General features: G+C 46.1%; 1 long non-coding RNA gene across 1 annotated transcript in view; it reads left to right on the plus strand.

Annotated features, from left to right (window-relative positions):
* The window catches only part of LOC142826454 (uncharacterized), a 34,526-nt gene extending 27,238 nt beyond the window's left edge, over nt 1-7,288 (plus strand). The window contains exons 5-6 of the long non-coding RNA XR_012900579.2: nt 6,346-6,431; nt 6,634-7,288. This is a non-coding gene — a long non-coding RNA (uncharacterized LOC142826454). The remainder of the gene's footprint in view (nt 1-6,345; nt 6,432-6,633) is intronic.
* The last annotated feature ends 7,765 nt before the right edge of the window (nt 7,289-15,053 follow it).

Below are 15,053 nucleotides of genomic sequence, written 5' to 3' on the forward strand. Positions count from 1 at the left end.
CAATGAACTAGCCCTCTCACAGGACGCTGTGTGTGCCCATGTGTCTGAGGACTTATCCCCCCAATGGTTGTAGGGATTTCTCCCAGAGGAAGTTCTTCAGCCTCATTTCACATTTTTCCTTACCCTGGCCATCATACTTTGACAATGTATGCACTACGTGGCTTTCGCTCAGGAATTTAATACAAGACACGTGTCCATTAGAAATTGGTATTGAGTGCCGATATGAATCACATTGGCATGTTGAGTAGAGAAGTGGGGGGAAAAACGGGGAAGCGTTTTTTTTTTTAAGAACTAGGTGAAAAAAGAAGTTACTCACCCTGTGAAGTAACGATGGTTCTTCGAGATGCGTGTCCTGTGGGTGCTCCACTATAGGTGTCGGGCTTGTCCCGGCGCCACAGTTTTGAGATCTTTTTAGCCGTAGTCCGCCAGACCGCGCATGCACTCGTGTGGGTCGCGTCTTTTCGCGCCTTTCTTGTGCGCGCGGTCCGGCGCCCGCCAGTTCCTCCTGATCCTCTTGTTCTGAAAAACATAATAAGTTACTCCGAAGAGGGGAGGAGAGCAAGTCGTGGAGCACCCATGGGACACGCATCTCGAAGAACCATCGTTACTTCACAGGGTGAGTAACTTCTTTTTCTTCTTCGAGCGGTGTCCCGTGGGTGCTCCACAATAGGTGACTGCACAGCAATAGCTCTTTAGAATGGAGGAGGGTTCGGAGCTAATGGGGTGCAACTGTGGAGAGTACTGCAGATGCTACAGCGGTGTCAGGTATAATCAGATCAGACATTGCATAATGCTTGGCAAAGGTAAAGCCAGATGACCATGTGGCAGACCTACAGATGTCCTTTAAGGATACACCCCTCAAGAATGCAGTAGAGGTCGCGACTGCTCAGGTCGAGTGAGCTTTCGTTGCTGTTGGAAATGTTTTGTTTCGCAGAATATAACATTTTCTTATGCACTCCACTATGATAGAGGAGATGCGTTGTGTAGATAGCGGACAGCCTTTAGAGCGCTCTACCATCGAGACCAAGAGCGTGCTCGTTCTTCACAGAGGTTTAGTTCTTTGTATATAAAAGGCGAGTGCGCATCTGACATCTAGAGTGTGAAGACATGTTTGTTCTGCCGAACAATGGGGTCTGGGATAAAAAAACGGAAGAACTATGGGTTCGTTAATATGGAACTGAGAGTTCACTTTGGGCAGGAAACGCGGTTGAGGGCGTAATATGACTCCTTGCGGGGTAAAGACTGTATAAGGAAGAGATGCTGACAATGCAGCCAGTTCGCTAACTCTTCTTGCCGAGGTTATAGCCAATAAGAAAATGACTTTCATGGACAGATTATGGAGGTCGCACATTGCCAAGGGTTCAAACGGGGCAGCTGTCAAGGTATTGAGGACCAGCTCCAGGTCCCGGGGATCTGCTGGTCTGGTGTGTTGGGGAAAAAGGTTTGTGAGACCTTTCATAAATCTCTTCATTAGAGGATGTGAAAAAATCGAATGACCCTGCACAGGGTGATGAAAGGCGGTGATTGCTGCCATGTGGACTCTGATAGAAGCTAAGGAAAGTCCAGAGTCCTTAAGGTGCATGAGATAGTCTAGGATTAGATGTATAGGCGCGGAGATTGGATTGTCTCCTACAACAGCACACCACGCGGAGAAACGGTGCCATTTGTGCAGGTAGGTAACCCATGTAGATTCCTTCCTACTGTGCAAAAGGACATTTTTGACTGGACTTGAGCCGACTAACTCCGCTTGTTGGAACCATGGAGAAACCATGCTGTGAGCGCCAGATGGTCGATCTGAGGGTGAAGCAAACGACGATGATTCTGGGAAAGCAGATCGCGACACCTGAGAAGTTTGATCAGAGGGCAAACTGACATGCGGTGGAGGTAGGGGAACTATGTCTGTTGGGGCCAATAAGGTGCTATGAGAATTACCGTGGCCTTGTCTGCGCGTATTTTCTCCAGCACTCTGGGAATTAGAGGCGTGGGAGGAAATGCATATAAAAGGCGATGAGACCAGCTGTGTAGGAAAGCATCACCTCTGGATCCCTGTCCGATCCCGGCTCTCGAGCAATACTGAGGACATTTCGTATTGCGGGACGTAGCGAAAAGGTCTACATGTGGAAACCCCCATTGGCCGAATATTTTGTACAGAACTCGGGGGTGTAGTTCCCATTTGTGGTTGACGGAGAAGTGCCTGCTTAGTGCATCGGCAGTACAGTTCTGTTGGCCCAGTAAGTAGTCGGCAATGAGAGAGACGTTGTGGTGATTGCACCAATTCCACAGACGTATTGCCTCGACGCAGAGTGACCGCGACCGTGTGCCCACTTGCCTGTTTATGTAATATACTGTGGCCATATTGTCCGTGAGAACACAAACAACCCTGTGCTGGATAATTGGAAGAAAATGCAGACATGCGTTGCGAACTGCTCTTAGCTCTAAAAGATTGATGTGCATGAGGGACTCTTCGGGAAACCAGCAGTCTTGTATCTGTAGGTGATCTAGGTGGGCACCCCATCCAAGGAGCGATGCGTCGTTAGTGAGCTGTGGGCTGAGGGTGGTGGAAAAGTACTCCAGACATGAGATTTTTGGGTATCGTCCACCATGTTAGGGATTTCTTGACGTATGAAGGAACCGGAACCATCCTGTGAACGTCGTGAGTGTTTGGAGAGTAAACAGTCGCTATCCAATGCTGGAGGCAGCGAAAATGTAACCTTGCGTGCTGGACGACATATGTTGTGGATGCGAAGTGCCCCATGAGTTGTAGGCAGAGGCTTATTGGCACTCTGGGGATGGTCATAAGGACTTGTATTAGATCCTGTATTGAATGGAACCTTGATATTGGTAGAAAGGCTCTTGCCCTGATAGAGTCCAGATGGGCGCCGATGAATTGTATGGACTGATGAGGAGTCGTGGATGATTTTGCAGCATTGATAATGAATCCCAAGGCGTTGAAGACTGTTTCTGTAATATTCGTAGCAGCGCGAGCCTCTTTGAGGGATGGAGCCCTGATGAAGCAATCGTCTAAATATGGAAATATCATTACACCTAGACAATGAAGGAAGGCTGTGACCACTTCTAGAGTCTTGGAAAATACCCTGGGGGCTGATGAGAGTCCAAATGGAAGGACTCTGTACTGAAAATGATGAGGGCCGATTTGAAAACGTAAAAAGCGTCTGTGGGCCGGGTGTATGGCTACATGAAAATATGCGTCCTGGAGATCGAGGGACGTGAATCAATCTCCGTCGTGAAGATTGGGATTATTGTTGCTAGGGTAACCATGCGAAAACGTTGTTTTCGAAGGTAACGATTGAGACCTCGAAGATCTAATATCGGTCTCCAACCTCCGGATTTTTTCTCTGTTAGAAAGTATCGGGAGTTGAAACCGGTGCCCCGAAACTCGTCGGGAACAGCCTCTATCGCGCCGATGGTGAGTAGGCAGGAAGTCTCCTGCATGAGTAGGAGCTTGTGAGAGGGGTCCCTGAAGAGGGATGGGGCAGGGGGAGAAGTGGGGGGTAGGGAGTCGAAAGGTATTGTGTACCCTAGTTTGAGAGTCTGGAGGACCCATCTGTCTGTGGTAATGTAGGCCCATCACTGAAGAAAAGATTTGAGGCGATGATGGAAAATGGCATTTGTGGCTTGGGCAGGCAGACGGAGAGGAGTGGTTCTGAGTCCCTCGACCATGGCGTCAAACATGTTGTTTATTACCCTGTTGGGCAGATGCTTTTGGTGGTGGGCGCCTCCTTTGTTATCTTTGCTTTCCCCTGTGTTGCTGCTCCCGTTGTCTATACTGAGGCATTTGTGGGGTAAACTGCCTCTGCCTCTGATACGGGGTGTATCGCTTCCTACGATAAGGAGGGGTGTACATCCCGAGCGTTTTAAGTGTCGTTCTAGAGTCCTTCCCTGAGTGAAGGATCTGGTCCGTCTTTTCCGAGAAGAGGTTCTGTTTATCGAACAGGAGATCTTTGAGTTTCGATAAAAGTTCTTTCGGAGTGGATGACTGCTGAAGCCAGGATGCTCTGCGCATGACAATGGAGGTGCCGGTGATGCGGGCTGCCGTGTCTGCAGCATCGAGAGCTATATGGAGCGCGGTTCTGCATGATGTGTATCCTTCCTGCACTACTGCTTTCAGGATTTCCCGCTTTGCATCCGGTAGGTATTCCAGAAGTGGTACGAGCTTGGCATAATTATCAAAACTATGGTTGGCTAGTAGTGCGGAGTAATTAGCCATGCGTAAGGCTAAAGTTGCCGAAGAGTATATTTTGCGGCCGAACAAGTCCAATCTCTTGCTGTCTCTGTCTGCGCTGGTAGGCTTGTGTTGAGGTGTTTTGGATTTCTGGTGTACTGCAACCACGACCAGAGAATTTGGCTGTGGATGCGTAAAGAGAAACTCCATCCCTTTAGCAGGGACGAAGTACTTTTTATCCACTTTCTTATTGGTAGGAGGAGCGGAAGCAGGGTTTTGCCACAGATCGTCTGCTATCTCGAGGATAGCATCATCCAACGGCAGACCAATCTTACTCTGATGTGATTGCTTGATATTCCGGAGCAAGTGGTATTGTTTCTGTTCGACTTCTGCCAACTGTACTCATTGAGTATCAGCTACCCACTTGAAGAGCTCTTGGAATTGATGTAAATCATCAGGGGGTGAGGTATCGCCCTGAAAAACTGCTTCATTTGGAGAGGAAGAGGACTCGTCCATAGGAGATCGGGCCGAAGAGACGTCTTGTGTGGTGACATGTTGCTTGGCGTGATGTGACCGGAGGGATGATGGAATGCCAGATGGTGTCTGCGGTCTTGATTGGGGCAGTGAAGAAGATCGCTCCCGTGGTAATGGAGAGTGGGAATAAGATGTTGACCTTGGGGAGGGCACACCTCGTCGGTGGTAAAATGACGAATGTCGGTCGTGTTGCGGTGTATGGGAGAGAGCCCGGTATGATCGGATGCACCCGGTATGGTAGGCAGAGTGTGGTGACCGATCCGAACCCCTAGGTGATCTAGATCTGTCCCTGGGAGCGCTGGAACGACCGTGCGATCGGCTGGTATGATGACAGCGACACGGTGCGTGATAGCCCCTGTGTGAGTACTCCAGTGATTGTACGTAGTAAGGTGCACGCACTGGTGAAGGCTCCAGTGAAAATTGAGGACTGGGTGAAAGACTTTGTAGGCGTTGTGTCTTATGTTGAAAAGACGGAAAACAGTCAGAAGATGATGATGCTGGCGTAGGAATTCTATCTGGTGACCGGTGACGCTCCTGCCCGGATCCGTTGCCCGCAGGTGGGAACGGCACCGGAGAACGTATTGGTGCTGGTGAACGTCTCGACACTGTCGACCATTCCGTTGCCGGTGAGCGCCTCGGTGCCGGTGAGCGCCTCGGTGCCGGTGAGCGTCTCGGTGCCTGCGAACGCATCCGCGCAGGAGAACACCTCGGTGCCGGTGATCGCCTCGGTGCCGGCGAGCGCCTCCCGACAGGACAGCGTCTCGGTGCCGGTGAACCTCTCAGTTCCAGCGGTTGTCCCTGTGCCGGTGAGTGCCTTGGGGTCAGAGAGCGACTCGGTGCCGGCAAAGGTCTTGGTGCCAGTGAGTGGCTTAAGACAGGGGAACGTTGTGGAGTGAGAGTCGGGTTCGGTACAGGTGAGTGCCTGGACACTGGAGAGCGGCTTGCCGCATTAGAGCGTCTCGGTGCAGGAGAGCGCTGAGGAGCCGCAGGGCGTCCCGCCAGAGAAAGTTGGGTTGGAGACGGGACCTTGGCAGATGAAGTAAGTGAAGATACTGAGGGAGTGGGTGCTGACTTGCTGCGGCTTATCTTCAAATTTCCTGAATTGTTTTTGGTGGTAGGGGCTCGTTCCCCCAATGCCGCGCTAGCTCATGAGAGGGGTAGTGACGGAGACGGGGAAGGTCTCTTCTTTGCCCGCTTGGTGATGGTTTTGGAAGTGGCTGCAGTTGGCTCATCAGAGCCCTGAGGCTGAAAGGCCTTGTCGAACAAAAGCATTTTTAACCGCATGTCTCTATCCCGCCGTGCTCTGGCCGTGAGTTTAGAGCAATGCGGGCACTTTTGAGGTATATGGCCCTCCCTGCGACAGCGTATGCAATGGGAGTGGCCATCGGATGCCAGCATTGCCTCTTGGCAAGTCTCACATTTCTTGAAACCAGGTGAGGCCGGCATGCTGACTATGTACAAGGAACAAAACAAAAAAATTTTTTTTTGACTACAGCTATGGAGAACAAACTAACTAGCTAACAAATACTATATATATATATATATATATATATATATTTATATATATATATATATATATATAACTAAATAACTAGAATTTATAATATAAAGCCTCTCTATCCTGACAGGATTTTGAGGAAAGCACGTTAACTCTGTCTGCGGCCGGGGACTGTCAGGAGGAACTGGCGGGCGCCGGACCGCGCGCACAAGAAAGGTGCAAAAAGACGCGACCCACACGAGCGCATGCACGGTCCAGCGGTCTACGGCTAAAAAGATCTCCGAACTGCAGTGCCGGGACAAGCCCGACACCTATAGTGGAGCACTCACGGGATACTGCTCGAAGAAGAACTATTCTTATATTGACTAAAACTTAACAACTGGTAAACTAACTATACTATTTTTCAATTTTCTTTCAGAAAGGAAAGCACTGCTGTGATTCTGTCTTCAACCAAGGACAGTAAAAAAGGAACTGAGAGAGGACCGTGCTGCGCACGCATCTAATGGACTAAAATAGCGTAAGACAATGACTGTGCATGTACAACACTGGAAGGCACTACTAGGCCAAATCTCTGATCATGAGGATGCACTGAGATCTGAGTGGAGCACCCACAGGGACACCATTTGAAGAACTTGCCGCCGCCCACCACCCACCAGGATGAGTGGGAGTGGCAGCTTTTCTGGTGCTGGGTCTCTATCACCGACGGAGACTACAGCGACCAGGAGCATCTGGAGTACTGGTGAGAACTTCTGCACCACAATGACCTGCTCCTCAAGTCCAGTAAACAGTGCCGGACTGAGGCGCCATAGTGCTGAGATGGGAACTGGGAGAAACAGGATGTGCCTCTGCAGCTGGATTGGCTCAGTGACGGCGAGTTTCTACGGCCCAGCAAGCAGTGCAGATGCTGTGGCAAGGGGTCCCTTTGGCAGCACAGCAAGTAGGGAGAGTCGCTGTCTCCTCGATTCCTGAGGTGCCGGAGGATACATGCATGCCTGCACAGGTCTGTGCACCGATTCCAGCGACACAGAAGATCAAACATTGTAACCTGGTCTCTGCAGACTTAACCGGCCTGAGTAGCGTTCTCCTCTTAGACGTGTACTCTTCTAGGAACAAACAGAACTTCTCATACAGGTTCTTACACACTTATGTGTTTTAGACCTTTTGGGGTAAAATGTGAAGTTGAAGGGAATGAATCACATCCCTTAGAGAATCCCAACTGAGGCCTAGTCTACACTACCATGGGTCAAATGGTGCAACTTCATCTACGTGAATAACTTAGCTGAAGTTGAAGTACTTAGATCTACTTATCATGGGTATTTTCACTAGCTGATGCACTGTCACCTCCACCTCCAGCGTCTCATTTTAGTGGAGTACCAGAGTCAACGGGAGAGAGCTCAGCAGTTGATTGATCACTTCTGCACTAGACACAATACTTCAACCCCCCGCTGGATTAATCATTGTCCATTGGTAATAAAGATATGCATTCTGAGATTTATTTGACAGTTAAAAACGATAATGCTAGAGAGGATGGTTGTTTAAGTTACAGCTGGACTGAGCTGAAAAATATGCAGATTAATATTCCTCTACTGGGGGGAAAAGAACATGGGCCCTTAGTGGAACATAGTACTTCTTGTCTGCTCTTTTGGAGGTAGAAGTGGTTGATGCCGGGGTTTGCCACACTATCTTTGCAAGTTCCATTATTGCTGTAGTGCTACTTTAGAGGGCGTTACTAAGTGCAATATGTCTGTTAGTTTATATTGGTTTTTGTTGACCTCCTGGAGGGGAATGTTTAATTCAGCAGCTACACGTTTAAAAAGATCTTGAAAATGTGCAAAAACTGGTAAACAAAAATAAGAAATAAAGGTTACATTCAATGGCATTTTTTATTGGTCCTCAAACACAGCTTAATTTTCAGATATCAGATTGCATATTTCATGGCTGATAGTTAAAGGGAAAAAAAGGCAAACAGCTTTTTAATTGCAAATTTAGCAGTGTCTCTTTACTGTAACTTCTCAGATTAGAGATGAATTTGAAATATATTTTGTGAGAAAGTAAAAGGGTGGGAGAAGAGTTAAGTGTTACTACTAAGCAGAACTCTAGTTCTTCCAACTGACATAAAAGAAGCTTTATGGGGTGCAGGAAAGATCTTTCTTAAAAGAAAAGTTACTAATTGTTTTTACCCAGTACACCAATTCCACATTTTATTCAAGAGCAAGCTGCAATTCTGAGATAACAGAAGAAAAGTGAATGTTATTGCAAAATATTTGCACACTGAAAGTATTTATTCACATTAACACAAAGACTAGTAAAGGCAAATTGGAATTAAAATAATTATGGAAATGAGATCTAAACTTAGAAATCACAATATAGAATCAAAGTTTTGAGATAGCCTTTTTTAGTTAGGAATTCAGTTCAAAGGGGCAGTTTCCTTTTATATATCATGAGCTAATAGTGTTTTAAATTCATATGTACCTATTATTTGTGTTAAACTCATCACATTACAGTAAATGCAAGAATATGGATTACAAAAAGATACCCCAAAAACTAGTTTTAAAGCAAGGTACTTGCTTCAGAGTCAGCATCTTCATCTAGTATATGCTAGAAGATGCATAGCGACGTGTATCTTTCCCCCAACAAGTAACTACAAAACTACAGTGAGAAAAAATTGTTATTAACCTTCCATAACGTTCTTTGAGACATGTTGTCCATGTCCATTGTCAGTGTGTGTACTCGCTATGTGCACTGGTGGCAGAAGTTTTTCCTGCCTTGGCATCCGTAGACAACGGGCTCTGGAGCAGTGCATATATGTGCCAGTATAAGGGGCACAGTCAGCTCCTCCCTCAATTCCTTCTTGACAGAATCCCAACAGAGGGGAAAGAGTGTGGGTCATGAAATGAACATGATCAACATATTTCAAAGTTATTGAATGGATAAAGAAAGCCAGGGAGATCATATGGAATTTCAACTGTTTGAGATATTTGTGTAGGCCTCACCCATCCAATATGGGGCACGGACACCCTTTGACAATCAGTATCAGAAGGTACTGAGTGTAAATCTCCTTCCCTCTTAGATGTATGGGAACTTTCTCTACAGCCCCTAGACAGGGGCCTTTCACCTCTTGTGCAAGAAGTTGCTTGTAAGAAGTTTTCTGAATAAAGATTGAGTTGGGTTGTGGGTTAGAAATAAACTATAGGGAATTAGGGATGTTAAAACTAAATTAATTATATAACTGGGGGAAAGGATAGCTCAGTGGTTTGAGCATTAACCTGCTAAACTCAGGGTTGTGAGTTCAATCCTTGTGGAGGCTGTTTGGGGCAAAAATTTGTCAGGGATGGTACTTGGTCCTGCTGTGAAGGCAGGCGACTGGACTCAATGACTTTTCAAGGTCCATTTTAGGAGATAGGCAATCTCCATTAATTTTTTTTTAAATTTATCGTGTAACTGCTGAAAATTTCAGTGATTACATAGTTACACTCAGGGCCAGGTGGTTCAGTATCAGAAGCAGCAGCATGTGTGGGGGAGGTGGGTCTGCAGGAGCTGAAATGTGTGGGAACAAGCTTAAAAGATGGCTCCCGGTACACACCAGCTCCTGCCTGCCCTCTGCCCACCATGCTGCAGCCTCTGATACAGAGGCAGCAGTGCAAGAGTGTGGGTGGGAGGCTGCGTATATTTGTGCATGTTAACTGATGCAGGCCCAGGCTCATTAGTTAACCATGTACAGTAATTCCTCATTTAACACATGCCCACTAAACATGTTTTCACGATAGCACGATTTTTTTTTAAGGAACATTTTTTGAATTACACGACCGTCCCCGGAAAAACACAATTTCCCCAGCTGGACTGTTGCTGGCAGCTGCATGGGGCTTCCCCCACCTCCCTGCAAAGCGGTGGAGGGTTTGCCACTCGCCACACCGTTCCCCGGTGACACCCCCTTGCCGGGCGCAGTGCGGGTCCTGGCAGTCCTGTCACAGGGGCATATTCCCAACCTTATCCCCCTCCTCTCTCCTCTCCTTCCTTTCCCCAGAGCCAAACGCCTCTACTCCTTGCTGTAACCCAGTCCCCTTTCTCCCCCAACCTTATGTCCTGGTCCTAACAGACACCACCGCTTGAAACGCAACCCCTACCTTTTCCATTATTTTCAATGGGAAAATTGACCCCACATAACACGTTTTCACTTAACACAATCATTTTCTGAAACATATCTATAGTGTTAAATGAGGAATTACTGTACACAGTTACACTTTTACATCCCTACAGGAAATACCCACTGTCACAGTGATGAGGACCAACCGGTCCAATGTTATAGCTGCCCAAGCAGGGAAGAAAGGAAAAAGATGGTTTGAAAACAAGAGGGATGAAGGATCCTGGCTGTAGAGCATAAAGTCACCCTCTGGAACATCCTCAAAATGCCTGTTTTTTCCAGATAGGTAGTAGGAAGGGGTTAGGTGTTGGCTTATAGCCCTTGCTCTTCTTGTGGAAAGGATCTGGTCAGTCCTGACTGCTTGTTCTTTGACATTGCTGCAGATTAAACCTCTTTCTAGCAGGGACTGTTGTGCAGAGACCCAGGGAACTTAGAATAACCATAGAGTTCTTAAGCCCACATAACCTTGTGTCTGTTTGTTCTTCAGACACCGCTAGGCCATCAAAGGGGAAGTCCTGAATCAACTATTGAGGCTCTCAACAGCCTGGAAGTCAATCTCACCACTCACCTCACTGACGTGGCCATTGTGATAAACCTTGACACTGAATCCACTGCATTGGAGATGGCCTGAAGAGAGGCCCTTATTATGTTTCTTTCTTCATCTAAAATAGCCAGGAACTCTTGCTTACAGTCCTTCTGCAGTGAGTCTGTGAACCTGGCGCCAACCTGCCACTCACTGAAATCATAACTCCTGAGTAAGGCCCAATAGTTTGCCTCTACTTCTAACTGGAGGCTAGCAGAGTAATAAACTTTTCTGCCAAATAAATCTAACATCTTGAAATCTTTGTTTTTGGGAGTTAGGGTTGCTCGGTTGCTCCTGCCTCTCCTTCGTGTTGGCCACAGAAACTGTGACTAGAGAGTTCAAAGCCAGGTGAAAATACATTCAAACCCTTTTGCAGGGATGTAATACTTCCTCTCTACCTGTTTGGAATAGGTGGGAGAGAGGATAGGGTCTACCAAAAAACTTTCATCAGTTTTATTACCCCTTCATGTATTAGGAGCACAAGCCCAGACAAGGCCACCACAGCCAAAATGTTATATAAAGGGGCAGTGTTCCACGAACTCCTCTGCTTTCAATTCCAGGATTTCTGTGACCCACTTTAGTAGCTCCTGGTATGCCTTGGCATCATTCTGTGGCACTGTCCAGGATGGTTCTGCTACTGCCTAGTCAGGTGATGATGATAAGGCCAGATCATCATAGGCTTTTTGCAGTGATCACAAGGCATGAAGCCTGGAGACTGGGCATGCCACATCACTGGGCTATGTCCCTTAGGAGCCTGGCTAATTTATCTACAGTACTAGAAAACTACATGTTTGACCTCCTTGGTCTGGCACCCCTGGGACTGAGTTGGTCCCTGATGAGGGATTTTTCTGGACCAGGGGAGGTCATTTCTGCCACCTTCCTGCTGCTGGCCCCCTGCCTTGCCTTACCCCTCCAACCAAGCTTCTCCGCACAGCCCAGCTAAGCCCCCACCTCCTCTACTACATCCTCTCCCCCAACATTGCACCAGGCTCTCCAGCCTTTCAATGCCCCTGCAGCAGGCTGGGACTCTCTGGTCCTGGAACATGTGAGGTCCTTCTAGACCACAGATGTTGCTGGACTAGAGAGTTCCAGTTTTTAGAGGTGCAACCAGTACTAAAAAAAAACAATGAAAATGACTTATCTAAGAACTATTTACACAATCAGTGATAGGGACCAAACCACCCAGTAAAGAACACTTTCTGAAGTAAGGAGCCATTTCAGCACAGTCACTGGTAGTACTGAGAAGTACTAGGAAGGTACTGATGCAGCGGGGAGCTGATAGAATATTCACACTATTCTGAAGAATGCCATAGCTGGTCCCCTACAGATATCACCAAGGAAAAATTCTAGTACTGAAGAATGGTGAGCACATACACCCAATGTGGAACAGACATGAGCAAGCATTTAAAGAACTACTCTTGTGCTTAATGTTAAACACAGTTGAAGGGCTTTAGAACATAAGAACAGCCATACTGGGTCAGACCAAAGGTATCCCAGTATCCTGTCTTCCAACAATGGCCAATGCCAGATGCCCCAGAGGGACTGAGTACTGACTAGAATGGGGAATCATCAAGTGATCCCTCTCCTGTCATTCATTTCCAGCCTCTGAGAAAGAGAGGCTAGGAACACCATTCCTGCCCATCCTAGCTAACAGCCATTGATGGACCTAACCTCCATGAATTTATCTAGTTCTTTTTTGAATTCTGTTAAAGTCCTGGTCTTCACAACATCCTCTGGCAAGGAATTTCACAGGTTGACTGTGCGTTGTATGAAGAAAAACTTCCTTTTCTTTGTTTTAAACCTACCTATTCATTTCATTTGGTGACCCCTAGTTCTTATGTTATGGGAACAAGTAAACAACTTTTACTTATTCACTTTTTCCACACCAGTCATGATTTTATAGACCTCTGTCATATCCCCCTCCCGTTAGTCTCCTCTTTTCGAACCTGAAAAGTCCCAGTGTTTTTAACCTCTCTTTATATGAGACCCATTTCAAACCCCTAATAATTTTTGTTGCCCTTTTTTGAAACTTTTCCAGTGCCAATATATATTTTTTGAGATGAGGCGACCACATCTGTACACAGTTTGTGGTAGCAGCTTTGCTAGGTCAAAGCCCTAAAGAGGTTACTAAGTAGGAGAAACTAAATTAAAAAAAGCCCCACAATAAATAAATAAATAAATAAATACATACATACATACATAAAAACCCCAGATGTGAGGAAAAAGGGAAGTGTAATTAAGTTTCATGGATATACAAAACTAAGATTGCTTCATCATAATCAATAATGTTTTTTAAATTTAGTGTAGTTCAAAATAGTTTGTTGTAATTAATGTACAGAATGTTAAGGGTAAAGACTAGAACAATAATCTGCATTTTTATTTCTTTCAAAATGTGAACTTTGGATTTTCTAATTTTATGCATACTTTAGATCAGGGCTATTCGACTTTGGAAGCCCCAGGGGCCACGACGATACTCACAGCACGTGGTGAGGGCTGCAGCTTAAGTGTGTTCCCAGTGGAAGCCATATTCAAAGGTTCCCACCTACGAGCCATATTTTGAACACTGTGTAAACTCAAAATACATTGTGGACCACAAACAAATGGGCTGTGGGCTGCATGAGGTAAATCCATGACATACAGGCTATCCCTTGTACTGAACTTGCAAAACCCTGTGCCAAAGCATGAGGAAACAAGAGATTCTCAAAGAAAAGGCAGTTAAAAATCAACAGTGCAAAATGATACATTTTCCCCTAAGCTAATTCTGTGAAGTGCCATTTTGACTGAACATACAGGCTATCCCTTGTAGCCCTGCTTTAGATATAGGGTTGCCAGGCCTACACATGTCTGCCCGACATGTGGCAGAACATTTCGTGCCCGTATTGGCCTTATCAGCCATCTGCGGACACACCGTGGACAGCCCACAACTCGTTAGATGTCAAGGTCCTCTTCGAACACGATGGAGACGAACATCATCATCTTCATCATTATTGACCCGAACAGTCTGGTATTTTCACCTCCTGTCCTGTAAAAAAAATCAGAAAATACCGGATATCTAAAATGTCTGACACTTTCTGATTTTTTCCCGGCCAGGACGTGGGAGGTGAAAATCCCAGGTGCTTACTGGGTTCCGCAGGGTAGCTGTCTGGCCCAGAGAAGGGAGGCAAGATGGTGGCCTGCCGCCGGCAGCCTGTTAGGGCCAAAAAGCATTTCTTAAAGGGGCCAGGTTTTTTTTGCTCAACAACTTTGGTCTCCCCCTTTTTTTTCTCAACAGAATTTTTTCTCTGGTGTTTATTTTTTGTGGGGAATGGGAGAAGGGGTTTCGGTATTTTTGGTTAAGTCATCTGGCAACCCTATTTAGATAGTGTTAGCTGCTCTTACACAAGACTCTACCCAGCTTTTTGGTGGAACAGCCTTTAAGTATTCAGTTCCACAAGCGCACCTGTAGAGTTGCTGCATTCTTGAACTTTTCAATAGGATATGAAAAATTACCTTGAATCACGGAAAAATAGATTGAGAGGAATTTGCAATTTACAGCTATATAACTGCATAGGTAATCATTACTTAAATTCACTCCCTTAAGTTAATGTCCCAAATCACTACAATAACCACCTTTTCTGTACCCTTTACTGATAGCATTGCTTCCTGAGGCTGCCCAATGCTTGCTTTTAGAAGACTTTTCAGTTGCTTCTAATGTTGCCAAACTTTAACGATTTTACTGAAGCGTTCCATGCAAGGTGTCTGCCTCAGGCTATTTAATTTATTTATGGTGTTAGAGAGGGAAAGGTTCAGTCAAAATGGCACTTCACAGAATTAGCTTAGGGGAAAATGTATCATTTTGCACTGTTGATTTTTAACTGCCTTTTCTTTGAGAATCTTCTGTTTCCTCATGCTTTGGCACAGGGTTTTGCAAGTTCAGTACAAGGGATAGCCTGTATGTCATGGATTTACCTTTTGCTGTTCCTTGGAAAATTTCCCCAATGTATAAATATTTTAAAATATCTCAATTCAGACAAGTTCCATAGATACTTAGAATTTAGCAGCTAAAGTTTCAGGAGATTGTGTGAACTGAGCACGTCATCTCCCGAAAACACCTACACAATGGTCTACACTGGAG

The sequence above is a fragment of the Pelodiscus sinensis genome, chromosome 1 (genome assembly GCF_052426305.1).
Source record: "Pelodiscus sinensis isolate ZL-2025 chromosome 1, ASM5242630v1, whole genome shotgun sequence".
NCBI lineage: Eukaryota > Metazoa > Chordata > Testudines > Trionychidae > Pelodiscus > Pelodiscus sinensis.